The sequence below is a fragment of the Tenrec ecaudatus genome, chromosome 1 (genome assembly GCF_050624435.1).
Source record: "Tenrec ecaudatus isolate mTenEca1 chromosome 1, mTenEca1.hap1, whole genome shotgun sequence".
Taxonomy (NCBI): domain Eukaryota; kingdom Metazoa; phylum Chordata; class Mammalia; order Afrosoricida; family Tenrecidae; genus Tenrec; species Tenrec ecaudatus.
Window position 1 is genome coordinate 306,428,483 of NC_134530.1, and position 23,507 is coordinate 306,451,989.

General features: G+C 46.9%; 3 non-coding genes and 1 pseudogene across 3 annotated transcripts; 1 reads left to right on the forward strand and 3 right to left on the reverse strand.

The window, feature by feature from the left end:
* Positions 1 to 3,177: 3,177 nt before the first annotated feature.
* On the reverse strand, positions 3,178 to 3,250 carry TRNAF-GAA (transfer RNA phenylalanine (anticodon GAA)). The gene has a single exon. It is a non-coding gene; the product is annotated as a tRNA-Phe (tRNA).
* A 7,706-nt stretch (positions 3,251 to 10,956) lies between these two features.
* Positions 10,957 to 11,619, forward strand: LOC142437518 (peroxiredoxin-2 pseudogene; annotated as a pseudogene).
* A 6,028-nt stretch (positions 11,620 to 17,647) lies between these two features.
* On the reverse strand, positions 17,648 to 17,719 carry TRNAA-AGC (transfer RNA alanine (anticodon AGC)). Its single transcript has one exon. It is a non-coding gene; the product is annotated as a tRNA-Ala (tRNA).
* A 1,590-nt stretch (positions 17,720 to 19,309) lies between these two features.
* TRNAF-GAA (transfer RNA phenylalanine (anticodon GAA)) lies at positions 19,310 to 19,382 on the reverse strand. The gene has a single exon. It is a non-coding gene; the product is annotated as a tRNA-Phe (tRNA).
* Positions 19,383 to 23,507: the final 4,125 nt, after the last annotated feature.

Consider the following 23,507-nt stretch of genomic DNA (forward strand, 5'->3'; position numbering starts at 1 on the left):
ATCCCTTTCCCAGCTCAGTCCCAGCATACAGCTCTCTTCTGGACTTCGCTGAAGGGACTTAATTTTCTGTGATACCTTGACTCTTAGACATTGTACCTTAGTACTTAGCCGGGAAACAAATGAAATAAAATAGGCTTCAGTTTGTGCGGAAATAACTAAAATTGCAGAGAAAGAGAAACAAGTAAATCCAAAAGACTAACATAACAAGATGAGAAAAGCAATAACTGATCCAAGCAAATGTTTTACACTGTAATGTGTGCTCCAACAAATGTTAATTCTACATAAGCAGTTTTATATATACTTCTGTATAATATAACTCTAAATTTGAATAGAAGCAGAAACAAATAAATCCACAAGAATAACAATTTTATATATATGTTACATACATAAATCACATCTTCATCCTGGGATGCTAGATATTGACTTATGTTTTTTTGGGGGGGGTTTAAAAGCTCTTTATTTTCATACTTCCCCAAATAATTTTTCAACCATTATATCAATAACAATAAGCAGAAGAAATCAGTATAAACAAAGTAGAATCAGATACTAAACTCAATTCTGAAAACAATAAAGTTCAACTCTTATTTAGCTTATCTAAATCCTTATCTAAGCTCTTCTATTGATACAAAAATATGGGATCAGGCCTCTGAGAACATCAAACTAAACCCATGGTTTCTGTCAGCCATTCTCCTTCAGCAGCATGGTTTCTGAGAAATTAAAATGGTGATTTCTACCCCTGAGCTGAAAATCTACATTAACAACATTTGTTTTCACCATTTCCAACAGGAATAACCACAGACTACAACCAAACATAATAATCAAAACTTTAACTTCCCATATTCTTTCCAGAAAACAACTCAGTAAACTGCAAGGACATATCTGACTTCTGGCTAGCTAAAGGAACACTACCACGAGGGAGAGGTGAAACAGACATCTACTCTCCATCTTTAGGATTTGTTTCTCTAGTACCTCACTCCCAAGGTACCATAATGTGTTAGTTTGGGTAGACTAGACTAGAGAAACAAATCCATGGACACACATATGTGTATAAGGAGGAGGCGTCTATACAAGAGCAATTGTACATTATGGAAACAGCCCAGTCCAGTCCAAGGCCATACATCAGATATTAGCCCATATGTCTGCTATCAATCTATAAAGTCCTCTTCAGACTCATTGGAACACGTGCAATGGAGCCAAATGCAGAATGATCACAGGCAAGTGGGTGGAAAGTCTTTGGGTCCAGTGGCGTTGTAAGCAGCTCAGCGCTGACAGGGGTCTCTCTGTGGCTTCTCTGGCTTCAGAGGTCTGGTTGCGTCCATGTGGCTTGTCCGGCTCAGGGCACTAAGGTACTTCCATGTGTTGTGTTGCTGCCTGCGAGCTGCCCACCTCGGAGCCCCGGGCCAGGCTGAGAAGCAAGCTCAGCACCCGCGGAGCCCCGCGGGCCCTCATGGCTCTCGCCGAGGCTGAGGGCCGTGGCAGCAATGACCAGCGCAGTTCCTCTGGGTGGGAGAGGAGGGTGTCGACTTATGTTTTAAGGCACCATTTTTACTGATAGAGGTAAGAAGAAGGCAAAAATGGATGAATGTTGATGAGGATGAAGTAGATATTCAGCACTTTGCAGGGTGTCATTTTGAATTGGTTTCCCCTCATCTTTGACCCATTGCAGGACTCCAGCTCCCTGGAAGCCTACACTGCAAGGTCTGGCACCCACCTGTTCACTCATTCATCTGGGACCCACTGCTCTCTTCCTGTGGCACAGAACGTGTGCTGCGTAGGGAGCACATGGGCAGAGACCCACAGGCGGAGGATGGGTCCTGGACTTCAGAACTTAGGGGGGAACACAGGAAATTAAAACATTTTCCCTTTGATCTAAAGTTTCCCCTTTCCCCTCCTTTTTGTTGTTCCTTCTCCCAATCAGGGTGGAACACAGGAGTCAAGATGAGGGGTCTGTTGCTATGGTAGCACCCTTGTTTCAGGGTGAAAAGAACCTGCCTGAAGAAGGTCAGGGGTTGTTGAATAAAGGCTCCCAGAGATAACAGGTCCCGATCCCTGGAAGCTGTCCATGTGAACTTCTGCAGGAAATGTGTCTTTGCGGATGTACTTAGGGTAAGGATATTGATGTGTGGAGATCCTTCTGGATCATCTGAGTTTGCCCTATGTGCAATCAGGAGAGTTTTGAGAAGAGAGGCAGAGGGAGATTTCAACACACAAAGAAGAATTTGTTACCATGGAGATGGAGAAGATGAAGAAGAAACTGGTAGTCAGAAGAGGCTGGCAGAGGAAAGGAAGGCTTCTGCCCTGGAGCCCCTAGAAGGAGCTTGGCCCTGCCCACCCCTGGGGAGAATCCCTGTCAGCTGCTCTCAGTCACAGAATTGGTCCTCCTGCTGTCAGCCACCCTGAGTGGTTTCCTGAGCTATGACATTTAACTTGGGTAGCCTCCAAAAGAGTGTGGGGTCAAGGGTTGCTTCTGTACTGACAATCAGTGAGTCAGTAAGTGGTTGGAACTAAACATAAGGAGGCGGAGCATGTGTTGAGGTCTTGAGGACTGAGAAAGGAAGAGCTCCCTCATACATAGAATCAAAGTGACAATGAATCAGGGATGTAATGCAGTCTTTTGCCTTCAAATGGACTCCAATAAAAAATAAAAAAATAAAAATAAAGTTAGTCAAAGGTGTAGAATGATATATATATATATACTTCACATAGAAATACAGCTCTTCTTTCTTTTTTTAAAAGAAATATATATATTTTTCTACCTATAACCTCCTCCCTGGGGGACGGACAACGGAAAAGTGGGTGAAGGGAGACATTGGGCAGTTTAAGATATGATAAAATAATAATGTAGGGTATATGCGGGACAGGGGATCAGGGACAGAGGGGAAAGGGGGAGGAAAAATGAGAGGCTAATGGCAGGAGCCCCAGCAGAAAGCGAGTGTTTTGAGAATGATGAGAACAACGAATGTACAAGTGTGCTTTACACAATTGGTGTATGCGTGGATCCTGCTAAGAGTTGTATGAGCCCCAATAAAATGATTTAGAAAAAAGAAATCTATCTTTTCAAAAATATAGTTTTTCTCTACTGTATGCATGTGTTATCCTGAGTTGTAGTACAATCTCAAAATCTTGTGAATCACCTGTCACATTTCTTCTTAAAGTATCAAAAACCTACACTCATACTGCCGAAACCCGGGATTGAACCAGGGACCTTTAGATCTTCAGTCTAACACTCTCCCAACTGAGCTATTCCGGCTACAAAAATTTTTCATTTTACATAGATATACAAATATTATGTAAACTTTCCAGTGCTTTGAAACATTTAACAGTATTTTATTACATATTATCCACACGGACATGCAAAAATATTATCCACAGATGAGAATTCTATGGCTTTTGTAGCCAGCCATGTCTGAGAACCGAAATCCAGTTTCTGGGGCAGCAGATGGGATGGGTTGTTAGAGTAGGAAACAAGTTATGTTTTTGGATTTTGAGACTTTTGGAGGAATGTTTTCCTTTTGGTCTTGTCCGGTTCTTGCACAATCCGGAGCCGGTTCGTTCTCCCTTCTCTCAATGCCTCGTTTTCGGTCTTTCTGAATTTCAGTGACACTGGAACGGGGAACACGGTATTGACCACGTTAAAGGTGATGTCAGACTTCTCGCTAAGGGTAGAAACGCAGAAATACTCTCAGATAACGGGTGTTGTCCCTTGTAAGCACAGAAAACGGGCTTCTTAAAAGGGAGAAGACCGACAATGCTGGCGGTTGTCAAAAGCAGATGAGCGACGGTCTGTGTTAGGACCCTGTGGCGGAACGGTTCCAGCCTTGGGTCCCCCCTTTCTCAGGCAGGGGTATCACTTATCTGCCTAGTGCTAAGGAGCAAGGGTCCACAACTGGACGGAGGGAAAACCCACCGTTTCAACATCCACTGTTTCTCAAACCGCTGAACTGCGATCTTTCATGCTGCTACACCAGGCAGTAGAAGGGGCTTAATACCTCGAGTGGGAAAACTTCATATCCCGTTTAATATTTTTTCATAACGAGAACATTAATTAACTCTTAAATGGGGCTAGGACTAGCGAACTCTAGAGGCGCATCATCCAGATGAATGAGACCATGAGCAGGAGGTCCTGATGGCGTCCACGCCTTGAACAAGCCCAGGATAGGTCAGAGAAACGTGGTTGGGGGCAGATGCATTGCGCACAGTGGCGATGGGACACGTGCCTGCTATAAGACAGAGGACTGACAACACTACCAAGGGGTTTCTGCCTGGAGTCCCAGGGCAGGACTCCAGACTAAGCGACCCCACGACGGAGACCCCCATCTAGGACACACCCTGGGCAGACCCTGAGGACGATTGCCCCTCCCTGGGCTGTCCTGGGGCCGGAAGGAACCCACTTTCCAGAGCTCTGAGTCAGGGCCGAGCCAAGCCTCAGGCCAGCTGCGGACACCTTGAGCGCGAGCGGCACGGAGAGAAACGCACAGAGTCAGAGCCGGTCCCCAGGTCAGTGGTCCAGGGAGCCCTGTCACACACAGCAGAAAAACAGTGACCAGGAGTCCTGGCTGCTCAGGGGTTAGGGGATCAGCTGCAGACCCAGTTATTGCGTGGGAGAAAGAGCAGACGGTCCCCTTCCGTGGAGGTTCTCCTGCTGGGCACCCTGAGCCCACCTTTCTCCTCAGTCCTCCAGGATCGCTGGGAGTTAGCGTTGGAGGGACTTCAGCACATGCTGGACCACTTCTTAGATCGCTGACTGCTGGGGAGCCTGAAACGGAGAGCAAACGGGCGATCTTGAGACAGGAATGCGTCCGCTGTGGTGGGCACGGGATGCCCGGATCCGCAGTGAAGGGGGAGAGGGGTTGGCAAGGGACAGGAGAAGCACAGCAGACCTGGTCAGGGTCCTGATGGGTGCGGTGCATAATGAGCTGGGTGGGTAAGTTCAGCCCTCTTTTCTCTGTGCTCCCTCCAGGGGCGTGGGGTCATCCAGAGAAACTTTTTCTTTGCCTGGAGGAGCGTGCAGAGCGCCCCAGGCTGGGTTTGAGTTTAAGGCTCTGACGTCTTTGGGTCCGGGTCTTCCGTGGGAGCCGCGGGGATTCTCCCCACCCACCCCCAACAGGCACGCAGGGTGCAGGGTGTCATGGGGCGGTGTTGAGAGTGGACCTGGAGCAGACTCACCTAGGGGGAAGCGTCACGTTTGGCTGGATTTTCTTTGAAATCAAAGAAAGATCTCCCGTGACCTTGTGCCCTGATTCTCCCACTCTCAGCAAGAAGCCGATGGAAACCCAACTCTCTCTGGAGGAACTGTGCACGGTCCACGGAAATCAGGGTCCACTAGTAACCACACTCCCAGCCACCGCCTCCTGACACCCTGTGCAGGACAGGGGCGCTGCCCCTGCCAAGGAACCCCTCACAGACCAACTAAATGCTTGCCCATTCCAAGAAGACTCCTGTGTTAGAGTGGACATGCTCCAGGGGGGGTTTTCTTGGCTGAGATCTTGTACCGGGTGTCCGCTTCCCCTTCCTCTACCCCTTCCTCTTCCTCTTCCTCCTGCTCTATCTCCTCTTCTTCTTCTGTTGTGTTTTTAACGTTTCTCTGTGAATTGGGTGGAGGCAGACCGCACAGCACACACTCACCATTCTCTCAGGGATGTTTCACACCATTGATGACCATCCGTCCAGCCTCTGCTCCCCCTCCGCCCACCCTGCCTTTGGAGCCCCAGCTTGCCTTCAGAACTTTATCCTGGGACCAGTCCTAAGGGCTTGGTTGTCCGGAATGTGCTGAATTCCTGAGGAGTGCATCCCTGATCACCTTTTAGATCTGACTGCAAAGTGAGACTGGGGAACACGTGTTCCATTCCCCTCCTGAAGATGGACTCTTTGGGAGCAAATCTCCTGGTCTTTTCTCAGCAGTGCTGCTGGGTCACTTCCAACCACCAACTCTGAGGACAGCAGCTGATCGCAAACAATTGGGCCTTGGAGGATTGTCCAGACCAGGCCAACAGAAGGCAAATGGTTAGGGCTTTTGGACAGAAAGCGGAGGGTGCCTTAGGAAAGCTCTCTGGTCTCTGGGTGTCTCACCCTGCTTATTCCAGGAGAACCCACTCCCCTGACCTCCTCTTCCGGCTTCCAGGCCTGGTTCTGCGAGTTTGAAGGTCTCAAGGACTTTTACATTCACCTTTAAAATGACAAGATTCATCAAGGTTGTTCTTATGACCGTGTCAAAAACATAAACAGCAGCAATTATAGGGAAATGTAAGCTCGTTACATAAGAAAAAATAAGAATCTGTCCCTAAAACTACTGCACCGCTGAAGTCAGGCTGAGTACTACTGGACTTGCTGCAGGTACTGGGAACCAACCCAGGGCCTCACGCATGCTTAGCATGCATTCTACCACTGAACTATTCCCCCTCTCACATGATCCATTTTAGAGGAGTGTTGGGTACTCTTTGGAGGACAAAATTATCAGAAGAAGGTTGTTTCCGTTCAATTCTGCAGTTTTAAAATTCCGTCGATTGGACTCTTTAAGGCAGAAAGGAAACCTACCAGCAGAAAGGAAACCATGCTGGAAAGACAGGTATTGCTCCTGGTCCACAGTCTCCCTCCATATTGCCAGGCACCTGCTTCCATCCCATTCCTGGCTCAGTCCCCGCATTCAATGCTCTTCTGGACTTCTCTGAATGGACTTAACTTTCTGTGCTCTCTTGACCCTTAGAAGTTATATATTAGTATTTCACCTGGGCAAAAAATGAAATAAAACAGACTTCATTTTGTGCACAAATATCTCTTAAATTGAATATAAGCAGAAACAAATAAACCCAAAAGAATAACATAACCAAATGAGAAAAGAGGTAACTGATCCAAGCAAATGTTTTACACAGTAATGCGTTCTCAAGTAAAGGTAAATTCCACATAAACAGTTTTATCTTCAGTTCTATAATATATATATATATATATATATATATATATATATATATATATATATAGCTTCTTCATGTTGATGCTACTCGATGTTTCCAAGTAATTTTTATTTAGAGATTTAAAAATAAAGAAAGGATGGGTGTTGGAATATAAATTCAGCCCGCGAATGGCATCACATTCATTTAAACAGGGTTTGGGGTTTTGTTTCAGGCTTGCGGTCTTTTGTTTCCTTTTATTGTCATCTTTTATAATAAGCAGAAAGCCTTCATTTTCCATCTCTCATGCCCGCATTCCTTGCTTCAAGGAGACTCCCCTGCTCTCTCACTGTAAGAGCAAATTTTTTGGGTCCTTGGCTTAAGTACTTCAGAACAGACAGGAAACAAAAGCACTTTTCAATCTGTTATCTTTTGTTGTTGTTGTTCCTTCTCTCAGTCAGAGTGGAAAACAGGGATCAACATGAGGGGTCTGTTGCTATGGTAGCACCCTTGTTTCAGGGTGAAGGTAACCTGCCTGAGGAGGGCTGGATGTTGTTGAATAAAGGCTCCCAGAGAGGACAGGGCCAGATCCCTGGAAGCTGTCAATGTGAACTGCTATGGGAAATGTGTCTTTGCTGATATAATTAGGGTAAGGATATTGATGTGTAGAGATCATTCTGGATCATCGGAGTTAGCCCTACATGCAATCAGGAGAGTTTTGAGAAGAGAGGCAGAGGGAGATTTCAACAGACAAAGAGATGAAGGAGATGAAGATGAAACTGGTAGTCAGAAGAAGCTGGGAGAGGAAAGGGAAGGTGTCTCCCCTGGAGCCCCCAGGACTGTGGCCCTGCCAACCCATGGGGAGAAACAATGTCAGCTCTTTCTTCTAAGCCACAGAATTGGCACTCTGCTGTCAGCCACCTGGAGTGGTTTCATGAGTTATGAAATTCCACTTGGGCATCCTTCAAAAGAGTGTGGGGTCAAAAGTTGCTTCTCCACTGACAATCAGTGAGTCAGTAAACGGTGGAAAATAAGCGTAAGGAGGCGGAGTTTGTGTTGTGGTCTTGAGGACTGAGAAAGGAAGAGCTGCAGGACCAGGAGCTGAACCCAGGGTCTTGTCCATGTAAAACACACACTCTTCCGGTGAGCAGAATGCCTTTGCTGGAGGGTGGATTTTGGAAGTCCTTCAAGAAATGGATGTAGATCAGCGGTTCTCAACTTCTGGGTTGCGACTCCTTTGGGGGGGTCCAATGACCCTTTCACAGGGGTATCCCGATTCACAGCAGTAGCAAAATTACCCTTATGAAGTACCAATGAAAATAATTTTATGATTGGAGCACAACGCGGGGAGCTGTATTAAAGTGGTGCAGCATTAGGAAGGTTGAGAATCACTGCTCTAGATTCTGGGCTTCCTTGTCTCTGAGTTGTTTTCATAGAAGTAGAATTCATCCGTTATTTTGTAAGAGGGCCCTAAGAAGCTCTGCTGGTAGACCTATGACCCTGTGGGTGAACTTAAAGATTGTCCCTCAAAACCACCTCATCAGCCTATGGGAAACAGGTGAGGCTGTGTGCTCCCACCAAGCACTCCGGTTCCACCCTGACAGCGCTGCTGGGATTCAGGAGGTAAGCATGATGCACAAGGCACAGGGAGGCTGTCCTCCTGGTGAGCGGACTACCACGCTGGTCTTGGGGTCATGGCAAAAGTGCCAAACTCACTAAGTGAAGGGAGAATTCTACTAGAAAAATGGCTGCCTCTTCAGCCTCCTTCCCAGTTGCTGGTGTCAGTGGGAGTCCTGTCACTGGATCTGGTTTCAGTGTCTCTGACCTTGCCCCACCATGGAAAGCCCTTCGCACCTATTCCACAGGAGTGGGGAAATGTTAGAGGACGGTTCTGAGAGAGTCCTCTGTGAGTTTGTATTCAGCTATTGAGGGGCATCCATGCTTAAACAGGTGAGACAGGATCAGCAAGTTGTTCAGATGGAAAATCTCCCTGGTTTTGGTAGAAAAGCTGCAGGAGGATAGTGGAAACTTAAACCAAAGAACAAAGAGTTTCTGGGGTTCACACCTTCTTAAAGTTGATGCTGCCTCTGGGCACAGACAGTGCAGAGCCTGCAACTTACACAGCTCCAGGACTGAACTGCTTATCCACATCCTTATTTGATGTTTGTCTACACACAGTGAACACTGAAATATTCCCTCTCGCAGGGAAAGTTTGTTTGTTTGCTTAAAAAACTAGAGGGAATCATTGTTTTAGGTTTAAGAGAGATTTCTAAAACTTCACAAGCAATATCTCAGAATTGGCCAAGCGAATGGCTTCTGTGATGTTGTTCATTTGGTGTCTGGAAATTCTCATGGGTCAAGTCCATGGTCAGGATATATACTTTTAAAATATAATATTTCTGATGTAAAATATTTCTTTTTGCAGATGACTGTGATTTCAACTAAGGCCTGCCCAACTAAGGAATTAAAAATACCCAAAAAACGTAGCTCCCCAAGTTTTAAACATCTAATTCTATAGATTCTAGTTTTTTCTAGCTGCCGGGAGAGTTGAACTAGATACCCGAAGGAGGTGTGGAGTCGGCAAACACAGAAGAGACAAACACGAGAGATGTTCTGGTGGAAGCAATCTCTGCTGAGTTTGTCTAAACAGCTTTATTTATACCATAAAAAGTTTTGCAGACCACTACATAAAAACAATGCTTTATGATTAACTCCAAAATCACCCTTATTGTTTCCCCCAAAACCTGATAAAAGACCATTATAAAGTCTGTACTTTATCTATCACTTTCTGTCCTCTTCCTGGTTCTTTCTTTCTGTGCTGCTTGTCTTATAAATTACATGCTATTCTTGATTGAGGTGTTCAGAAAAAATTGGTTAGACACATATCCTACTCACTGCCCTATTTTTGCTCACAGTGTTTCTTGCCTCGTTGACTAACTTAACATAATGAAACTATCTCATGTGCTACTTCAAAGCCTAATATCTACAAGTAGAGTTAAATGCTTCTCAAATATTTTCCTTTACAAACTGTCACATGGTAACTGTTCCATTGTCTACCTGTGTCTCTTTTATTTTTTATACTCCTGAGGCACCATGGGGAGACAATCTGTCTCATTCTTTGCCAAAGACTTAATGTTTCCAATTATACGTGTTTTCTATTAATGTTAACCATTCTTTCTCCTTCTGGGTAAGCCCCTATCCAAGGTAAAGGGGTGTCAGTTGAGGGAGGCAGTCTACAAGATCCTCTGTATTGGGGAGGCCAAGAGACTCCCCCACTACCTAATCTGAATGCAATCCAGGGTTTTTTGGTGGGTTTCATTTTCTCCTCTGACCTCAACTTTGGGATTTCTTCCTCACTCAATTCCCACATATCCTCCTCAGAATTCCCAAAGATGTCTAAGCTGTCTAAGCTTCTCCAATGCCTCAGTTAAGTCATACTGAAGCAAGCTTTAGATCTGGTTTCATTCTTACTTCTCATGACTGCCCTGGCATCCGCTTCAGATGCGGTAAACATGACAATGCACAAATTTCTCAAGAATGGATTTAACAACAGTAAATGTTTGAGGGATGTTGGAAACCTTCCCTGGGAAGCTCTGCTCTGCAGACGCTCCTTCCACCAGGCTGGAGCTTTGCTAGACAGCGTGACTGAGATGGCTCTCAACACTAGACATGCCAGATGCTGGCCCCCCCAAAAAAGAATTGCTTTTTGTACGAGGGTGCACTATAAAATTAAAGCAGTGAGCAAAATCCTTTTAAACACAGAAATTCTGTGTTCATCTCTGGTGGATCCAAGCAGTTTTGTAGCAAATAAATCCATTGAAATCAACCTTGTTTCTTTATCCTTTTAAAGTCTAGGGGATATGGTTGGGGGAAGAAGTGAAATTACTTTTTATAATAAAAGGATGTAAAATCTGTTGTTAGGTAGCTGAACAGGAACCATGATTTTGAAAATGATGATGAGAGTATCTGTATAAGTTCGCCTGATGTAATTGATTTGTTGATTTTTATAATATCTGTAAGAGCCCCAGTAAAATGACCACCAAAGAAATAAAAATAAAATCGGTCGGACGCAGAGAACGTGAGTCCGCGCTTCTGCCTGTCCGTACGTCTGGCCCTAGCCTACGCAGCTTTTAGTGATGGCCTCCGGCAACGCACACATCGGAAAGCCCGCCCCCAACTTCCAGGCCACTGCCGTGGTGGACGGCGCCTTCAAGGAGGTGAAGCTTTCGGACTACAGAGGGAAGTACGCGTTGCTCTTTTTCTACCCTCTGGACTTCACCTTCGTGTGCCCCACGGAGATAATTGCTTTCAGCGAGCGCGCCAATGACTTCCGAAAGCTGGGCTGCGAGGTGCTGGGGGTCTCCGTGGACTCTCAGTTCACCCACCGGGCTTGGATCAACACTCCCCGGAAGGAGGGAGGCTTGGGTCCCCTGAACATCCCCCTGCTGGCTGATGTGACCAGAAGTTTGTCCCATGACTATGGTGTGCTGAAGGAAGATGAAGGCATCGCTTACAGGAGCCTCTTTATCATCGATGGCAAGGGTGTCCTTCGTCAGATCACGGTCAATGACTTGCCTGTGGGGCGCTCCGTGGACGAGGCCCTGAGGCTGGTCCAGGCTTTCCAGTACACGGATGAGCACGGGGAAGTGTGTCCCGCTGGCTGGAAGCCAGGCAGCGACACAATCAAGCCCAATGTGGACGACAGCAAAGAATACTTCTCCAAGCACAACTAGACCTGTGACCTGTGGACGCGACGGGACAAGTTTGGGTCTTCTCTTCCCACCTGTGCTGACCCAGGAAAGGCCAGCCTGTCCCCTTGAAACTCCCTCATCTGGGACCTTGGAGGACTGGGCTAAGGTTTTCTCATGCCCCTTGTAGCTAATGAATGGTAACCCCACCCCACTTTCCAGATGTCCACCCACCGGGGTACGGGCCTAAGGTGACCAATAAAAATATTAGGAACAGGGAAAAAAATCGGTCAAAGAGATATATATATATACACATATATACATATATGAAAAAGAAAAGTGGGTAAAGGGAGATGTCAGGCAGTGTAACATGATCAAATAATAATTTATAAAGTATGAAGGGTTCATGAGGGAGGGGAAGCAGGGACAGGGAGGGTGAGGGGAAGTAAAAATGAGGAGCTGATTGCAGGAGCCCAAGCGTAAAGCGAGTGTTTTGAGAATGATGAGGGCAATGAATGTACAAGAGTGCTTTACACAATTGATGTATGTGTGGATTGTGCTGAGTTGTATGAGCCCCAATAAAATGATTTTTAAAAAACCAAGTATATCTTTTCCAAAACATGGTTTTTCTCTACTGTACCGATGTGTTATCCTGAGTTGTAGTACAATCCCAAAATCTTGTGATGCACCTGTCACATTTTTTCCTTAAAGTATCAAAAACCTACAGTCATACTGCCAAACCACAGGATTGAACCAGAGACCTTTAAATCTTCAGTCTAATGCCCTCTCAACTGAGCTATTTCAGCCATACCTCTTGGCATCTCCACTGTCATTACTGATCATGAGCGGTTCATCTGTTCTGGATTCCCTGTATTTCCAGTTCCTATCAATGCCAGTGTACATCCTATGGTCCAGCCCAATATGTAAGATAAAATTGGGATCATGATAGGGGGGGGAAAGCATTTAAGAACTAGAGGAAAATGTATGTTTCATCTTTGCTACATGGCACTCTGACTTCACCTCTCCACAACCCTTCTGCAAGGGGATGTCCAATTTCCCCCAGATGGACCCTGGGTCCCCACTCTGCACTCCCCCTCTTTCACAAAGCTATGATTTCTCTCTTTTTTTGGTCTTTGATGCCTGCTACATGATCCCTTCAACACTTTGTCATCTCAAGGGCTGGTGTGCATTTTCCATGTGGGCTTTGTTGTTTCTCAGTTAGATGACTACTTGTTTATCTTCCAGCTTATGTGACCCTAGATTCTCTATATTTTGACAACTGGGCATCATCAGCTTTCTTCACCGCATTTGCCTATGCACTAGCTTTGTCTTCAGCGTTCATGTTGGGGTAGGCTGGTGTGTTTCTTCTCTGTGGGCTTTTTTGTTTCTTAGCTAGATGGCTACCTGATTGTTGTCAAGCCTTAAGACCCCAGATGCTATATCATTTGTTAACCCGGCACCATCAGCTTTCTTCACAACTTTTGCTTATGCACCCACTTTGTCCTCAGCAATCGAGTTGGCACAGGCTGGTGTACTTCTTCCACCACAACCGTTTTTTTGTATTTTGGGATTTTTGGAGGAAAGTTTTCTTGTTGGTTCTGTCTGGCTCTTACACAATCCAGAGCCTCCTTTTGTGTCTCCCTGAATTTCAGTGACACTGGAACAATGGGGAACACACAATGGATTGACCACATCAAAGGTGGTGCCAGACTTCTCGCTTCCAAGTAGAAACATGGAAATACTTATTGTCAAATAACGTGTGTGGTCCATGTGAGCATGGAAAACGGGTTTCTAAAAAGGGAGAAGACTGACAATGCTGGCGGTTGTCAAAAGCAGATGAGCAACGGTCTGTGTTAGGACCCTGCGGAGGAAGGGCCCCAGTGCGTGGGTCCCCCCTATCTCGGGCAAGGCTATCACTTATCTGCCTAGTTCTAAGGAGCAGGGGTCAGGAAACCCCAGAGGGAAAACGCACCATTTCAAAATCCACTGCTTCTCAAACCGCTAAACTGTGATCTTTCATGCTGCTACACCAGGCTGTAGAAGGGGCTTCATACCTCGGGTGGGAAAACTTCTTATCCTTTTTAATTTTTTTTCATAAAGAGAATATTTATTAACTCTGACATGGGACTAGGACTAGGTACCTCTAGAGATGCATCCTCCAGATGAAAGAGACCATGAGCAGGACTCCTAATGGCGTCTAAACCTTGAACAAGCCCAGGGGAGGTCAAAGAATCATGGTTGGGGGCAGATGCATTACACACAGTAGTGGTGAGACACGTGCCTGGTATAAGACAGAGCACTGACAACACACTGCCCAGGGGCTTCCTGCCTGGCATCCCAGGGCAGGACTCCAGACTATGGGACCCCCACCGACGGAAAACTCCAACTGGGACACTCCCTGGGCAGCCCCTGAGGGCGATTGCCCCTCCGTGGGCTGCACTGACCTAGGGCTGGAAAGAACCCACTTTCCAGAGCTCTGTGTCCGCGCCCCGCCAAACCTCAGCCCAGCTGCGGACACCCTGAGCGCGAGCGGCGCTCAGAGCACGTCCCCAGGTCCAGTGGGGCGGGGAGTCCTGTCACACAGAGCAGAAAAAACAGTGATTAAATACTGTGGACGTGACCAGGAGTCCCGGCTGCTCAGGTGTTAGGGGATCAGCTGCAGGACCAGCTGTTGGGTGGGAGAAAGAGGAGACAGTCCCCTTCCGTGGAGGTTCTCCTGCTGGGCACCCTGCGTGCGCCTTTCTCCTCTGTCCTCCAGGGTCGCCTGGAGTCAGCATGGGCGGGACGTCAGCGAGTTCTGGACCAGTACTAATGGGGAGCCTGAGACGGAGAGCAAACCGGCGACCCTGGGACCTGCGTGCGTCCACCGCGGTGGGCACGGGATATCGGCGTCCAGAGGGAAGGGGGAGAAGCGTTGGCGAGGACGAGGACCAGGGGAAGCACCCTGGAGCCCAGGGTCGGGATGGGTGCGGTGCATAATGGGGTGGGTGAGTTACTACAGGCCTTCTCGAATCTGCCCTCCCTCCAGAGGCGCCGAGTCAGGGAGATGTGCTCCTTGGCTGCGGAGCTGAGCGTGCAGAGCACCCCAAGCTGGGTTTGAGTTTGCGGCTCTGAAGTGGTTGGGTCAGGGTCTTGCGTGGGAGCCGCGGGGAGCCGCAACCCACGGGCACGCAGGGAGCGGGGTGTCCATGAGTGGTGTTGAAATTGGACGTGGCCTGCGCCGGTCTCTCACATGTGGAGTACACTCACATGGGGGAAGCGTCGTGTTTCACTGGGTTTTCCTCGAAATGAAAGAAAGATCCCCAGTGACCTTGTGCCAGCGCTCAGCAACAAGCCCATGGAAACTCACCTCTCTCTGAAGGAACTGTGTGTGGGGGGGGGGAGGGAAATCACTGGAATAAAGGTCCACCAGAAATCACTCTCCCAGCCACCGCCTCCTGAAATCCCACGCACTGCGCCTACAAGGGAGCCCTCAGAGACCAACTACCTGCTTGTCCATTCAACCAGCACTCCCATGTTAGAGAGACCATGCTCCAGAGAGTTTTTTTTCCTGGCTGAGGCATTCTACCGGTGACCTCTTCCTCTTTGACTTTCTCCTACTCTTTTTTTCCCTCCGACTCTTTCTCTTCTTCTTCTCTTGTCTTTTTAAGGCTTCCCTGTGAATTGAGTGGAGGCTGACAGCAGCCCCAACAAACACTCATCACCTCATTCAGGCACGTTTCACAGCATTGATGGCCTTCTCTCCTCCCTCTGCTCCCACCTTCCATCCCACCGCCTATCTAGCCCAGCTTGTCTTCTGAACTTTGTACTGGGACCAGGGCTAAGGTCTTTGTGGTCCCCAGTGGTGATGTCTTCCTGAGGAGTGCATCCCAGCTGTTAGTGTTCACCTTTTAGATCTGACTGCAAAGTGAGCCTGGGGAACACATTCCATTGGTCCCCGTCTGAAGATGGACACTTTGGGAGCAAATCTCCAGGTCTTTCCTCAGCAGCGCTGCTGGGTGGCTTGAAACCACCAGCTTTTAGGGTAGAGGCTGATCTCAAATAAGAAGGTGAACTCGAGGACCTGATGCAAGGGGCTTAAGTGGAGAGCAAATGCCTTGAGAATGATTGGGGCAGGGAATGTATGGATGTGCTTTATACAATTGATGTATGTATATGTGTGGATGGTGATAAGAGTTGTATGAGTCCCTAATAAAATGTAAAAAAAGAAAAGAGGAGAAAAAAATGATTAGGGCAAAGACTGTACAGATGTGCTTTATACAATTGATGTATGTATATGTATGAACTGTGATAAGAATTGTATGAGCCCCTAATAAATTGTTAAAATTAAAAAAAAAAGACCCAAACAAGGAAAAAAAAAAAAGAAGGTGAACTCACAATGGGCCTTCAGGGATGGCTAAGACCAGGCCAACAGAAGGCAAGTGGGTCGAGGTTTTGCACAGAAAGGGAGGGTGCCTTAGGAAGACCTCCTGGTCTCTGGGGCTCTCATCCTGTTATTCTGCAAGAACCTACCCCCTGACCTCCATGTCTGGCCTCCAGGCCCCACTCTGCAAGGTCTCTTGCTACAAGATTTCCCCTTTTTAGGTCAAACAAAGACACCATTCTCTTTCACCATCTGAATAGTTTGCTTGCTTTCACATTAATTCGCCAAGGTTGTTCTTACTCCCAGGCCTAAACTTTAAAAAGCAGTTATAAGGAAACACAGATTCCTTCCACAAAAAAAAGAAAACTTCCAAAATTCACTGGTACAGAGGCCATTTCAACTCATACTCACCCAGTAGGACAGGGTCAAACTGTCCCTCTGGGTTTATGACGCTGTCACTCTTTCTGTTGTTAGATGCGATCCTATGTACAACAGCATGAAAAACCACCAGGTCCTCCACAATCCTCACAATGAATGTTTTATTTGGCCCATTGTTTGAAGTCACTATGTCAATCCATCTCTGTTTTAGGACAGATTGACTAGAGAAACAAATTCATTGATGCTCATACAGGTGTAAGAAAGCACTTTGTATCAAGGAGTGATTGGATATCAAGAAAATATCCCAACTCAGTCCAAATAAAGTCCATCCGTCTGATACTAATCCGTAAAGCCTTGTTCGGATTCACACAGCCACATGCCTTGATGCAGAATACAAGATCACAGGCCGGTGGGTGCCAGGTCCCATGGGTCCAGGGCACCGTGCAACACAGAGCTCTGACAAGTCACAGCGTAACTCTCCAGCAGGAAGGTAAAGGAGTTGGGGTCAAGGGGACGTTCCCAGGACACTCCTTATAAGGAGGTCACTACCCACAAGGAGACACCATCAGGCTGTGACCTGATTGACAGACTAGACTCTACCCCCACACTTCACGTTGACACAAAAATATCTAACTACCACAAGGGCATTGAGGGCCTGCCTCTGTTTTGCTGTGCCTTGTCCCCATTTTCACCAAGCATGATGTCCTTCTCCAGGGACTGCTCTCCTTTGAAAATACGTCCAAAGAACTGAGAGTTTGTGCCTGTAAAGAGCCTTTGGCCGTCCTTCTTCCCTGACAGATGGATGGTTCTTTTGTCAGTCCATGGTACTTTCAATATTCTTTACCAAAACAGAAGGTCAAATGCATTCTCCTTCGGTCTTGCTTATTCAGTGTGCAACTTTCTCATGCATGTGAAACAATTGAGACACCACACTCTATGTAGTGCAAGCCAGTATGTCATTCGATCTATTGACTGCTGCTTTCAGGAGCACTTGAGCACTGAGTGTGAATTCATGCAAGATGAAAACAGGTTTGTTTTCATCTTTTCTCCATTTATATATTACCCATGGGTCCAGTTGTGAGGATTTTGACCTTCTTAACATTGAGTTGAAATGCACACTGAAGGCTGCCATCCTTATCTTCATCCACAAGGGCTTTAATTCCTCATGTTCAGCAAGCAAGGTGGTGTCTTCTGAATGTCACAGGTTGCTAATCTCCAATCCTGATGTTGCAGGTTTTCTTTCTTTTTTAAATCGCTTTCTTGGGGCTTTTACAACTCTTATCCCAATCCATAGAGCTCACGGATTATGCTTGTGCTTTGTGAGGAGTAAAAGTTGGAGGTACTGGGGATCGAACCCAGGGCCTCGTGCATGCTAAGCACGCGCTCTACCACTGAGCTATACCCCCTTATAAGGAATGATGTTTTAGAAAAGTCTTGGGTACTCTTTGGAAGTCAAAATCATGATCAGAAGAAGATTGTTTTATGTTCAATTCTAAAATTCCCTCCTTTGGACTCTCTCGGGCACCAACACACGAGCAGAAAGGAGACAATGCTGGAAAGACAGGTATTGCTCCCGTTCCAAGGTCTCCCTCCACATTGCCTAGCACCTGCTTCCATCCCACTCCCAGCCCAATCCCAGCATACAGCACTCTCCTGGAATTCTCTGAATGGACTCAACTTCCTGCGTTCTCCTGGTCCTTAGAAGTTATATATTAGTATTTTATTTTAAAAATTTTTGAAAATATATATTAGTATTTTACCCGGGAAAAATTATATAAAACAGACTTCAGTTGGTGCGGAAATAACTCTAAAATTGAATACGAGCAGAAACAATTAAGTCCAAAAGAATAATGTAACCAAATGAGAAAAGAGGTAATTCATCCAAGCAAATGTTTAACAAAGCAATACGTACTCAAACCCCCCATACACTCTAAGTAGCATAGTTTTACATGTACATGTATATGTAATAGTTTTCATACATAATTCTGTAGTTATATATGTTACATATGTACATCACGTCAGAACCTGTCAATGTGAATTTTACAGGCGCAGTTCGCCAGGTTATTCTTCTGAGGAGCAACTGGGTGGATCAATCATTCGCCTTAGGTTAGCAGGCCAACCCTTAGCCAGTGTAACACCGGGCTACTTGCCTGAATTACCAATTTCCAGTTGTTTTTTACTGAAAAGACAAAAGTTGTTTAGAACTTAATGCAAGACCACAGAAATACATAAAACCGAGGAGGATCAATATATGCACGTATCCAACTTGGTTTTATTTGCTAAAAGGGTTGTCAAAATGTTGATGACCGTATCTGTATAAGTACCGCGCGCTAACCGATTGCGCCACTGGAGCTCCTGATGACCGTATCTGTACAAGTTCGCCAGATGTAAGTGATTTGTGGATTTTTATAATATCTGTAAGAGCCCGAGTAAAATGACCGATAAAAAAATAAAAATAAAATCTGTCAGAGGTATCTAAGGATACACACACACACACACACACACATCATATAGATATACATCACTTGTTTGATTGTTTTTCTTTAGAAAGATATGTTTTCCTACCTATAACCTCCTCCCTGGGGGATGGACAACAGAAAAGTGGGTGAAGGGAGACATTGGGCAGTTTAAGATATGATAAAATAATAATTTATAAATTATTAAGGGTACATGCGGGAGTGGGGAGCAGGGACAGAGGGGGAAGGAGGAAGGAAAAATGAGGGGCTGATTGCAGGAGTCCAAGCAGAAAGCTAGTATTTTGAGAATGATGAGGACAACGAATCTACAAGTGTGCTTTACACAATTGATGTATGTCTGGATCCTGCTAATAGTTGTATGAACCCCAATAAAATGATTTTAAAAAAAGAAATATATCTTTTCAAAAATATAGTTTTTCTCTACTGTACGGATGTGTTCTCCTGAGTTGTAGTACAATCCCAAAGTCTTGTGATGCACCTGTCACATTTTTTCTTAAAGTATCAAAAATTCAGTCTTACTGCCGAAACCCGGGATTGAACCAGGGACCTTTAGATCTTCAGTCTAACGCTCTCCCAACTGAGCTATTTCGGCCACATAATGAGTTCTCATTTTACATAGACATACAAATATTATATAACCGTTCCAGTGCTTTTAAACATTTAACAGTAATTTATTAAATATTACCCACACATGGAGAATTATATGAAGTCCATGGTTAGCCATGTCTGAAAACCGCCATCCAGGTTCTGGAGGCAGCGGATGGGATGTTAGGGTAAGAAGAGGAATCTTTTTCTGTATTTTGGGATTTGGGGAAGAATGTTTTCTTGTTGGTTCTGTCAGGCTCTTGCACAATCCGGAGCCCGATCTTCTCCCTTCTCTCAGTCCCTCATTTTCAGTCTCGCTGAGTTTCAGTGACACTGGAACGGGGAACACGGTATCGGCCACGTTAAAGGTGATGCCAGACTTCTCCCTTAGGAATAGGAACGCGGAAAACTTAGTGTCAAATAACGTGTGTGGTCCCTTGTGAGCACGGAAAACGGGTTTCTAAAAAGGGAGAAGACCGACAATGCTGGCGGGTGTCAAAAGCACATGAGCTACTCTCTACGTGTTAGGACCCTGCGGAGGAAGGGCCCCAGCACGTGGGTGCCCCCTCTCTCAGGCAGGGGTATCACTTATCTGCCTAGTTCTAAGAGCCGGGGTCCACAGCTGGACTGAGGGAAAACCAACCGTTTCAACATCTCTGTTTCTCAAACCGCTGAACTGCGATCTTTCACATTGTTACACCAGGCACTAGAAGGGACTTCAAATCTCGCGTGGGAAAACTTCATATCCTGTTTAATATTTTTTTCATAACCAGAACATTTATTAACTCTGACATGGGACTAGGACCAGCGAACTCTAGAGACGCATCATCCAGATGAAAGAAACCATGAGCAAGTGGTCCTGATGGCCTCTACGCCTTGAATAATTCCAGGGGAGGTCAAACGTGGTTGGGGGCAGATGCATTGCGCACAGTGGCGGTGGGACACGTGCCTGCCATAAGACAGAGGACTGACAACACTGGCCAGGGGTTTCTGCCTAGAGTCCCAGGGCAGGACTCCTGACTATGCGACCCCACGACGGAGCCCCCCCAAAAGTACACACCCTGGTTAGTCCCTGAGGACGACTGCCCGTCCTGGGCTGTCCTGGGGCCGGAAGGAACCCACTTTCCAGAGCTCTGTGTCCGCGCCGCGCCAATTCTCAGCCCAGCTGCGGACACCCTGAGCGCGTGCGGCGCGCGGAGAAAGTTCCGAGTCAGAGCCGGTCCCCAAGTCAGTGGCCAGGGGAGCCCTGTCACACGGAGCAGAAAAACAGTGATCAAGTACTATGGACGTGACCAGGCGTCCCGGCGACTGGCTCAGTAGTTACCCGATTTGCTGCAGGACCAGCTCTTGGGTCGAGAAAGAGGAGACGGTCCCCTTCCGTGGAGGTCATGGGCTGGGCATCATGCGCGCGCCTTTCTCCTCCGTCCTCCGGGGTCGCCTGGAGTCTGCATCGGCGGGACGTTAGCGGGTGCTGGACGGGTTCTTCCAGGGCCAGCTGCTGGGGAGCCTTAAATGGAGCGTAAACGCGCGCCCGTGGGACCTTAGTGCGTCCACGGTGGTGGGCACGTCGTGCTGTGGTCCGGGGGCGGGGAAAACGGGTTGGCGAGGACCAGGGCCATGAGAAGCACCCTGGAGCCTGTCAGATGGGTGCGGGGCACAATGGGGTTGGTGGGTTAGTGCAGCCCCCTTCTCTCTCTCTCTCTCTCTCTCTCTCTCTCTCTCTCTCTCTCTCTCTCTCTCTCTCTCTCTCTCTCTCTCTCTCCCTCCCTCCCTCCCTCCCTCCCTCCCTCCAGTGGTGCGAAGTGAGGGATAGGCGCTCCTTAGCTGTGCGGCTGAGCGTGCATAGCGCCCAGGCTGGGTTTGAGATTGTGGGTCCGATGTGGTTAGGTCGATTCTTCCGTGGGAGCTGCGAGGAGACGCCACCCATGGGCTCGCAGGTCTCGGGGTGTCCTCGGGTGGTGTTGAGAGTGGACGTGGCCTGGGCCGGTCACTGGCACACGGAGCAGACTCAAGCCGGAGGAAGCATTGTGTTGAAGTTAAACAAAGATCTCCCATGACCTTGTGCCCAGAGTCCCCCACTCTCAGCAAGAAGCCGATGGAAACGCAACTCTTTCTGAAGGAACTCTCCGCGGTCCACGGAAATCAGGGTACATCGGAAATCACGCTCCCAGCCACCGCCCACTGACACCCTGCACAGGGCAGAGGCACTGTGCCTACCAGCGACCCCTCCGGGACCAACTCCCTGCTTGCCGATGCAGACACGACTCCTGTGTTAGAGTGGACATGCTTCACAGGGTTTCTTCTTGGCTGAGATCTTGTACCGGGTGTCCTCTTCCTCTTCCTCCTACACTCTTCTTCTGTAGTGTTTTCAACCCTTTCCTGTGAATGAGTGGAGGCTGACAGCGCATCAAGCACTAATCACTTCATTCATGCACGTTTCACACCATTGATGGCCTTCTCTCCTCCCTCTGCTTCCACCTTCCCTCTGGCCATTCTAACCCCAACTTGCCTTCTGAACTTTGTCCTGGGACCAGGGCTAACGTCCTTGTGGTCCCCGGAGTGGTGATGTCTTCCTGAGGAGTGCATGCCTGCTCTTAGTGTTCACCTTTTAGATCTGACTGCAAAGAGAGCCTGGGGAACTCGGTCCATGCCCTCCGCCCCCCATCCCCCCACCCCCACCCCCGCCTGATAATGGACTCTTTGGGAGCAAATCTCCAGGTCTTTTCTCAGCGTTTCTGCTGGGTGGTTTCCAACTGCCAGCCTTTAGGACAGCAGCTGATCGCCAACAAGAAGGTGAACTCACAATGAGCCTTCTGGGATGGTCCAGACCAGGCCTACAGAAGGCAAGTGGGTCTTCTGGTCTCTGCGGGTCTAGTTGTACTTATTCAACAAGAACCTACCCCCCCCCCAACTCCTTGTTTGGCTTCCAGGCCTTGCTTTGCATGGTCTCTTGCTACAAGATTTACCCTTTTTAGGTCAAACACAAACACCATTCTCTTTCACTATCTGAATAGTTTGCTTGCTTTCACATTAATTCAACAAGCTCGTTATTACTCCCAGGCCTAAACTTTAAAAACCAGTTATAAGGAATCACAGATTCCTTCCACAAGAACAGGAAACTTTCCAAAGCTCACTGGTATAGAGTCCATTTCAACTCATATTCACCCTGTAGGACAGGGTCAAACAGTCCTTCACAGTGAGAAAGCAGGGGAGCCCCTTGAAGTAAAGAATGCGGGGATGAGAGAAGGAAAATGAAGGCTTTCTGCTTATTATAAAAGATGACAATAAAAGGAAACAAAAGACAGCAAGCCTGAAATAAAACCCCAACCACTGCTTTAAATGAACAAGATGCCATTTGCAGGCTGAATTTATATCCCAACACACATCCCTACTTGTTTATTTTTAAATCTCTAAATAAAAATTACTTGGAAACATCGAGTAACATCAACAAAGTACTATAAAGAGGTTATATATATATTATAGAATTAAAGATAAAACTGTTTATGTGGAATTTACCTTTGCTTGAGAAGGCATTACTGTGTAAAACATTTGCTAGCATCAGTTACCTCTTTTCTCATTTGGCTATGTTATCCTTTTGGTTTTATTTGTTTCTGCTTGTATTTAATTTTAGAGTTATTTCTGCACAAATGAAGTCTGTTGTTGTTTTCATTTTTTGCCCAGGTTAAATATTAATATATAACGTCTAAGGGTCAAGAGAGCACAGAAAGTTAAGTCCATTCAGAGAAGCCCTGAAGAGCATTGTATGCTGGGACTGAGCCAGGAATGGGATGGAAGCAGCTGCCTGGCAATGTGGAGGGAGACCGTGGACCTGTCTTTCCAGCATGGTTTCCTTTCTGCTGGTACGTTTCCTTTCTGCCTGAGAGAGTCCAATCAAGTGAATTTTGAAACCGCGGAATTGAACATAAACAATCTTCTGATGATTTTGTCCTCCAAAGAGTACCCAACACTCCTCTAAAATGGATCATGTGAGAGGGGGAATAGTTTGTGGTAGAATGCATGCTAAGCATGCGTGAGGCCCTGGGTTGGTTCCCAGTACCTGCAGCAAGTCCAGTAGTACTCAGCCTGACTTCAGCGGTACAGTAGTTTTAGGACAGATTCTTATTTTTTTCTT